The sequence below is a fragment of the Megalobrama amblycephala genome, linkage group LG2, assembly GCF_018812025.1.
Source record: "Megalobrama amblycephala isolate DHTTF-2021 linkage group LG2, ASM1881202v1, whole genome shotgun sequence".
Lineage (NCBI taxonomy): Eukaryota > Metazoa > Chordata > Actinopteri > Cypriniformes > Xenocyprididae > Megalobrama > Megalobrama amblycephala.
The window spans coordinates 400,999-409,318 of record NC_063045.1 but is presented as its reverse complement, the minus strand read 5'-3'; positions in this window follow the sequence as shown (position 1 = coordinate 409,318).

Below are 8,320 nucleotides of genomic sequence, written 5' to 3'. Positions count from 1 at the left end.
GCTATCACTATCTTTCATAATCAAAGGATTTTTGTTTTTCCAAATAAATGCTGACAGAAGATTCTCTGTGGAGTTGAAAAAATATTTAGTTAGAAAAATAAGGAGATTTTGAAATAAATATAGGAACTTAGGCAAGACATTCATCTTAATAGTATTAATTCTTCCACTTAAAGAGAGGGGCAGCAGATCCAAGCATTTGATTTCCTGTTTCAGACCTTCTATCAAGGGTAGAAAATTAGCTTTATATAGATCCTTGTAATCGCGTGTTGCCCAGATATTTAATCTTTTTTATAGAAACTTTAAAAGGAATTGAATTGAAAGAAACACATGTAGCAGCCACATTGATTGGCATTAACTCATATTTTTGAAGGTTTATTTTGTAATCGGAAATCTTGCTGAATCTTTTCAAAATATTCAATAATTTAGAGAGACCCAGCAAGGGATCTGACAAATACAATAATAAATCATCCTCATAAAGTGAAATTTTACACTCCACATCCCCCCTATGAATCCCTTTAATAAACATATATTGCCACATGGCTATTGCCAGTGGCTCAATTGCAATGGCAAATAAAAGTGAAGATAGTGGGCAACCTTGCCTAGTACCTCTTTGTAGACTAAATAGGGCAGATTGATTATTGTTGGTGTGGACCGCAGCCATTGGGGAGGACTAGAGGATTTTAACCCACAATATAAAATTAGGACCAAATCCAAATTTTCCAAAGGTGCAGAACACGTAGTCCCACTCCACCCGATCAAAGGCTTTTTCAGCATCAAGCAATATCAAGATCTCTGGTATGTCGCGTGGGGAAGGGCTATAAATATTTAAAAGCCTCCTAACATTAAAAAAACTGTACCGATTCCTTATGAACCCAGTCTGATCTGATGAAATTATGGAAGGAATGAGCGCCTCAAGACAACGTGCTAGTAGTTTCGTAAGATTTTTAACACCTGAGTTTAGGAGGGAGATCGGACGGTAGGAGCTACACTGAGAGGGATCATTTTTCAAAATAAGAGAAATAGTTCCTTCACGCATAGGTGAGGAGAGAGAGTATAAAGACAAAGTTTATTTAAATACAGTGAGAAGCAGAAGGGATTTATCATTGGGTGGTTCTGAAGTGTAAAGGGCAGCGTAATAGCAATGAAAACATGAATTTATCTCTATATGATCTATATGTTTTTGACCATGTTCATCAATATTCTCTAATATATACTGATTAGTAGTCTTCTGGCGCAGCTGATGTGCTAAGATTTTTGCACCCCTTTCCCCATATTCATAAGAAATGTGTCTAGATTTTAGTATAAGGTTTTCTGCTTGACGTGTCGAGAGGAGATCAAACTCCGTCTTAAGCATCAGACACTGTTTAAGTATCTCATGGTGAATGACTGTATCAAATATCTAATTTTTAAAATATCATCCATTAGCTGCCTAAAGTGTCCGGTAGTGGCCTTCCTTTGCATTGAACCATATGAAATGATCTGTCCCCGTAAATATGCTTTCAATGATTTTCAGATTGTTAGAAAAGACATCCCCAGAGTTTTATTGTGAGAAAGAAAAAGATTGATACAGACAATCGCGCTCTGTCTTGGTTCAAGGCAACCGTGCCTAGGCAAGGCAAGGCAATTTTATTTGTATAGCACATTTCATACACTTCTTTTTCATACACTTCATTTCATACACTGCTTCTAATATGTAAAGCTGCTTTGAAACAATTACCAATTGTAAAAGCGCTATATAAATAAATTTGACTTGACTTGACTTGACACAATGGTAATTCAAAGTGCTTTACATGAAGAAGAGTAATAAAAATAGAACATAAGGAATAGAAATAACAGTAAAAACAGAGAATTTTGCTATCTGGATGGATGAGCTAGGAAGTTTCAGGGAGTTTTTTTGTTGTTGATGTTTGCCATGTGCCATCAGATTGGATCTAAATGGATCATCCTCACACAACGGCACCGCTGTCTAGCTCCAGCTGTTAAGGCACTTCAAACTGATAAACAAAGTTTTAATCTCCCCTTTTGCCAAGACACCTCAAACTGCACCACACAGCCCTAATCCCCCTTCCGGAGATATCTTATCTATGCAACGCAGTTCAAATTTCCCCTTTGGAAATTTCTCCCTTTGGAAAGTGTCCTGACTGTAATCCAGAGATATCTTAACCATGCACCATAGCTCAAATTTCCCCTTATCCAAATTTACCAAAATTTAAATCACTTTCTTCCTAATTCTCCCAGCTCTTTCAACCAGACCGCGATATTTAAAATGCATTAAAAGTCAGAAACAACGAGATGATACATAAAAGATATAAAATACATTAAAAATTAAATAAAAACAGGAAAAGGAATTAAAAGAATAAAAAAAAAGATAATACGTATAAAATAAAATGCAAACACTTCAGACATAGCACAGTGCTCAATCAGCAAATGCATAGATAAAAAGATATGTTTTGAGTCTGGATTTGAATGTGGCTACTGTTGGAGCACACCTGATCTCTTCTGGAAGATGGTTCCAGCTGCGGCTGGCGTAACAGCTAAAAGCAGACTCTCCTTGTTTTGAGTGAACCCTTGGTATTTCTAAGTGACTTGATCCTGATGATCTGAGTGATCTGAGTTTATATTCTATGAGCATATCTGCAATGTATTGAGGTCGTAGGCCATTGAGTGATTTATAAACAGGTAACAGTACTTTAAAATCAATTCTAAATGCAACTGGAAGCCAGTGCAAGGATCTGAGGACTGGTGTGATGTGTTCATATTTTCTGGTTCTGCTCAGAATCCTGCCAGCAGCTGTCATGATTGAACACAGGAAGCAATTGCAAGTAACGGCCGTTTATTGAACAACAAGCAGATATAAAGTCTCAGTCAATGAAATGTGCAGGCTTCGGTTGGCGCAGGGACTGGGATGATCGATTGGTGCAGCGTGGTGGTGACGTGAAGAATGGCGGTGAGATGATTCCAGGATCCAGACATGAGACGAGACACGATGACAGTAATCCAGGGACTGACGACGAACAACAGGAACTCCGGTCAGGAACAGACAACCACGAACAGGACACCAAACAACGATCTGACAATGGAGATGAGAATGAGGTGAGTATTTAAAGGGGTGAGGGAATGAGCAGCAGGTGGAGACGGTGATGAGTGGCAGCTGGATCCACTGATGATCCACGTGGCCTGGATACAAACACACTCGCACGCATACATACACAAACACACCCACTGCTGTCACAACACAGAGCACGTGACAAGAAGGAAACAATGCATCTGCGAACCGTGACAGTAGCATTCTGTACGAGCTGCAGCTGTCTTATGGTCTTTTTGGCAAGGCCAGTGAGGAGCCCATTACAATAATCCACCCTGCTGGTGATGAAAGCATGAACAATCTCTAAGTCTTGACTGGAGACAAAGCATCTAATTCTTGCAATATTTTTGAGATGATAATATGCTGATTTAGTTACTGTCTTTACATGGCTAATGAAACTCAGGTCTGACTCCAAAATCACACCAAGATTCCTGACTTGATTTTTAGTTGTTTGACCCCTAGAGTGAAGGTACATGTTCACTTTGAGAACTTCATCTTTGTTTCCAAATGCAATGACTTCAGTTTTGTCTTAGTAGGTTTAGGCACATAAAATTTTTAATTTCATCAATGCATTGGCACAGGGAGTCAATGGGGCTATAGTCGTTAGGTGATAGGGCTAGGTAAATCTGGATGTCATCTGCATAGCTGTGATATGCAATTTGGTTCTTTCTTAATATTTGGCTCAGTGGCAGCAAATATAGGTTTAACAGGAGGGGTGCAAGTATTGAATCTTGAGGGACTCCGCATGTCATGGATATCCACTCTGACTTATGGTCACCGATACTCACATAATAACCTCTCCCTTCTAAGTATGACCTGAACCATTTAACTCCCTGAGGTCTAAAAAACGCGCCGGCGCGTTTTCAGGTATTTTTTCAAATTGCAGCAAAACAGACTTAAAATAATCTGACTTGGGGGGTTTGTTAGTCTCTCTACAGTAGCAAAAAGAGTGCGGGTGTTGTTTAAGTTTCTGTTTATAATATTTGAGAAGAAGGTCTGTCTAGCTTTGCCTAGTTCCACAATGAAAGCATGAAGGATATCTTTATAGATGTTATAGTGGATTTCAAGTTTTGTCTTTCGCCACATGCCTCATGCCTCATGCCTCATGTGTAGGTCCATGTACATGCTGAGTCAGATCAAAAGTATTAAAAACTGTTAGGATTTCTTTTGCCATATTGAATTCTGCATTATCTAGGTGGATGTTAAAGTCCCCAGTAATAGCAAAACAGTCAAACTCTGAGGAAATTGCTGATAACAGTTCTGTAAAGTCCTCAACAAAGACTGGAGAGTATTTTGGAGGCCTGTAAATAACTATAAGTAGAATGTGAGGAGCACCTTTTAACACAATACCCAAGTATTCGAAAGACAAGTAATCACCAAATGACACTTGCTTGCATTGATAGACATCTTTAAATAGAGCAGCTACACCTCCACCTCTCCTAACAGCTCTGCAGACACTCATAAAAGTAAAGTTAGGAGGGGGTTTCATTCAGGATTGTTGAACTGCAACTGTCTTTAAGCCATGTTTCATTTAGGAGCATAAAATCTAGGTTCCAGCTCTCTGTGTCCATCGTCGATTCTAGTTCCGAAATAGAAGGCAGATCGCCAGAGGCGGTGGAAGCTTGAGTCGAGGACGTCTGCGGCCTAGTGTTCGCAGGGCCGCTGTATTTATATTTACGCAACTTAGTCACCATTTGAGTAAATGACACAGGTACTCGTTATTCAGAGAGCTCTCACGGGTATTAGGAAAAAGTTTAGAAACGCCCTAGAAAAGTGGGGTTTTGGACAATATTGGCATGAATCCTTTTTAATTTGTGATAATTTTGCACTGATAAGGGACAACAAAAACTATGAAAACATATTTTATTACATAAACAGTTTATACATAAAAAAAAAAAACTTAAATTTTCGATTCATCAAAATATCCACCATTAGCAGCTATCTGACCTAAACTGGGTTCTGATTGGTTTATTGTTTTCTAAACTTAATTGGCAATCAATTGCTGAAGCTATCAATGTGTGCTGACCCAAAAATCTTTTACAAACCTGGGCCAAGTTTAAACCAGTAACCAGACATCACAGCTGGCAAAGGGGCATGTCTGACTTTAACATGTATATATCGGCATTATTATGTAATCAAAATGAAAATTATTATTGCTGGTCTTCAATGATAATGTCAAGTTACTGTAATGTATTTGCACCAAAAAATGATCAGGATTTATGCTGATATCGTCCAAAACCACACTTTGCCAGGGGTGTTTCCAAACTTTTGGAGGGCAGTGTAAATTTGCCAAAAATGTGCTATAAAATAAAAATTTTAGCAAAATCTAGTTTTTGCTAAAATTGTTATTTTATAGCACATTTTTGGAATTAAGTTCAACACCACTTACTCCATTGTATGCTCACTAGCGACCCAATCCCTGCATCCTTTGGGAGTGGAATGAATTGATGATATTTGACCGTGCAAATTGGAAGTATAAATAATAAAACAGAGCAAACCATTACAGAATAAACATGGGGGTGTTTAACAAATATACATATAAATCCAAACAAATTAAAATTATATCTTATTCATGCATTTCTAACTTTAATATTAAATTGCATTATTCAAATAATGGCTCTTATATTAACAATGTTATATACAATTATATATTTTATTTATAATTATTTAAAGAACTGAATGTTTGAAATGTGTGTGTAGTCTAATTCATAAAATATACCATGTTTATTCTTTTGTTATTTTGATCCAACTGTTTCTTCAATAGATTCTTATTTTTGTCACTTGCACAGAGAGAGAGCGATAAGAGTGGCCCGTGAGCAGGAATGCGGATGCCACCACACATCTGCTCAACACATGTGTGACCCAGAAAGTTCAAAAATTACCCCCAGGACTTCCAATTTGCACAGTCAAAAATCATCAATTTGTTCCACCCCCAAAGGACCCATAGGTCAACAACATAAGTATTTCAAAAATGCAGGGATCAGTAGTCATATTGATAACCAATGTCAAAGGTCAACCGTTGAGGGGGAGGGGATATATCCTGAGGGTAAATATCATATGTCATAAATGTCAAATGTCATAGGTCAGATCACCTGTTAACTCATCAATCATTTTTGACAAAAGCACCATTATAATGACTACTCTGGAGACCTTCTGTCCAGCAGGCTTCGTCCTTGGTAATCCCTGGCTTTATGATCTCCTCACATCCAGCTTGCTGGTCTCTGGCTCTTGGTCCTGCTTCTCCTCCTGCATCTGTTTCTGCTCCATGGTCCTGGCCCACCTTCCTGTCGCCGGCTCCACCTCTGCTCTGCTTCCCACCGGTTCTTTTGTGTTGGAGCATCTGGAAGCTGCCCCCTATGTTTTACCTGTCAGCTGCAGATGCCATTATGTACCAGCAGATGGCAGCCTCATCCATTATTGTCTCTGTAGACTCTGTTAATCCCAGACTACATTTCCCAGAACCCACTGCTCATTATTAGTTTAGTGCAGAACTATTCAATTAGCTTAATTTGAGGGCTGGATCATCAAACCGAAAAGTGGAGGGTTGTGGTGGCGCATAACACTTTCAATAAATGAGCTAAAATATACCTTAAAAGCATTGTATTTACTTGGAAATGTGAAACCCAACAGTATGCAGATATAAGACCATAAGTAAAAACTTAGTAATTTACAGATTTGTACAACTATTTAAATTATAAAAAATATATATATATTAATTATACAACCTCATAGTTATTGGTAAGAATTGTTTTATTTATAATTATCATATTATTATAGGCTTAAATGAAGATATTCTGACAGTGAGACTGACTTGGTAACCACAGGTAAAACCGTACTGGCTACTCACTACCACTGTCAAATGATTGACACTTGGCTGTGCAGCGTAGATCAAACTAGTGAATCAACTAAACAACAGCGCTATTTGTTCTCTTGATATATGGTCTGTTTGTTTTACTGAGCGAGAAACCTCTTCAGATGATTCAGTGACAGAGCGGCCCGAACGAATCAGAATAGTTTCAGACCATTATGCAAGCATGTTCATTTTAGGAATCAGTACTATAGTTAAAGTTTTTTCATATAGTTGACACTACATGCTGGTCAAAAGACTTTTGAAACAACAGAGCAAAAACTGTAGATAATTGCTGAGCACAGGTTTTTAAGACATAACCACAAATATTATCTGTCCCAGGACTCTTGTGTATTGTATTATAGTGTGTATTGTGCATTTTTGAAACATTTTCTTGACATCAGCTTCTTCTATGATAGAAAAAATATTAGTCAATGTCAAGATATTTTCTTCATTTTTATTTCTCTCTTCACTATTCCACTCAAAAATGAGAAAAGAACAAACTTAACCTGTTTGATAGCTCAAAATCTTTTTTCCCATCTGTGGCTGTCATATTTATGTTTTTCTTCTCTATACTCTTATGTGGGATATCAATCATCGTCCTGATTCCCTCCCAGACCTGTTTAGAATTTCCTTGTGACATTGTAGCCTCAATTTTTTGATTAAGGTCTTATCTACTTTAGTTTGTCTTTTGAATTCTCTTTGAATGTCTCTTTTAGCTGAGACATTGTTATTATAATAAGCTATTTTCTTCTGAATTAATAGTTGTTTAAATTTCTTTGATACACATGGTTTGTTATTAGGATATATTTTATATGTTTTTGTGGGTCCCACAAAATACATTCAAAACAACCCTGAAGGCACTTAATACTCTCTTCACACCAAATCTTTAACAGTCCCTGTTATTTAAAGCCTGAGTTCTGTTCAGTTCATCGTCCGGTATCGTCTACGTTACGTGGTTGTGTTTCTCCTCATGATTCTCCTGTGTATTTTGTGGATTATTAGATTTGTCACAGCCAGCTCGTTCCTGACCATAACATAAAGAGGATCACAAACACAAATGAGTTCTTTGAATTGCCATGTTGTTTATTACAAAATTATCTGTTCCAAACAAAATAGCACAATGTCTAGGGGAGTAAATAAACCAAAAGAAAATAAGAATCCAGTGGGTAGGAAAGGTTGGGAAGAACAAAAATGAAAGCAGGTTGGAGCAAATGACTTCTCTGGAGAAACACGTTCTACCAGAGGAAGTACTGTTGAGTAGATCAGCCGGCTATTTATACTCTCCACCCATAAATTATCCAATTGGACATTTACGTCACATCCAAACGCCACACTTCCACCACCATGTGACAAAGGAAAAGACAGGTTCGTAACAGATTAAAAAC